Source organism: Schistocerca americana, unplaced genomic scaffold (assembly GCF_021461395.2).
Source record: "Schistocerca americana isolate TAMUIC-IGC-003095 unplaced genomic scaffold, iqSchAmer2.1 HiC_scaffold_758, whole genome shotgun sequence".
Classification (NCBI taxonomy): domain Eukaryota; kingdom Metazoa; phylum Arthropoda; class Insecta; order Orthoptera; family Acrididae; genus Schistocerca; species Schistocerca americana.
The window spans coordinates 57,501-58,743 of NW_025726520.1; positions in this window are offsets into that span (position 1 = coordinate 57,501).

Consider the following 1,243-nt stretch of genomic DNA (forward strand, 5'->3'; position numbering starts at 1 on the left):
GGAGGAGGCTGAGCTCCCCTGCACCATACACCTCGAAACCCTCTCAGGTCCCGGCGGCGCGCAGCGCCGTCCTAAGTACTTGGTCGGGTTCGAGAGAGGCGCAATCGCCCGGAGTTTGGCGAGTAGACGCTTTAGGTGCGACCACCCGTGCTCCCAACTGAGCTTGCCGCTGCCGACAGAGGCCCGGGAGCGTGCTGTCGTGGCATTGCCGGCGGGAGACAACACGCGCCACCTACGGTGACCGGCAGCTCCAACGCCAGCGCCACAGAAGGACAAAAGCCCCACTTGGGTGCCGAAGCGAACTCTCCCAGCACAGCGCACGCGCCAACACGTCCGCACAGCTGCGATACAAACCACCTGCGAGAACCGCAGAGGCGACCGAGCAGCAGACGGCGTCGCGGCGCCGAGCGCCGGGCGGCGGCGCATCCTCAGCGCACACAGTCCTCAATCGGACCAGCACACTGCAGATGTCCACCGCGCTTCGCACCGGGCCCGCGAGGACCTACTTTGGCCGCACGGCGCCGCGTGCAGGGTGCGCCGGCGCGCAGCTGCGCCGCCTGCCGCCTCCGTCGGCCGGCGCGCCTGCCACTGGCCGCCCCCACCAGCCGGCTGTAGCGCGTGCGCCCACGCACCGCACGGCCAACACGCCGGGAGGCCCCCCCTCACCGGCCGGGGACGGTCCCACCCAGCCACCGCCGCGTATCGCTTCACACCCACATGCCATTCACGTTCGTGGGCATGGTGGGTATCGCTGCAACAACCGGTTGGTAGCTCAACCGATCGTCGCCATCACTGATTCACCCCTAGCGAGAACAACCGCACCACAACGGTTTACCAGTTGTTCATTTGCGTAACGTCACCAGCAAACGTAGGCGTCCATCGCCATTTGCAAATTCAACGATTGTTGCATGCCTGTGTCAGGTGTCACGACACACTGTCTGCCCACATACACGCAACAACATGTCCACGCTTAGCGAACACGTGGAAGGTGGCCCCCGTACGTATGCGATGTCCATTGCGCGAACGACTGTCAACCGGCCTCTGTCGCATGTCGCAGATGTGGAACGCAGTGCACCGTGCTATCACGGTGTGTGAGAAGAGACGACTACGTCTGACAACACGCGCCACTACATCAACAGACGGCTCATGCTGATCGCCATCCAGGGCATACCACACTGCAATCCAGCTCTTATAGGGAGACGACACGTAGCTGAGTGCACAACATTTGGACCGCATGGTTCGC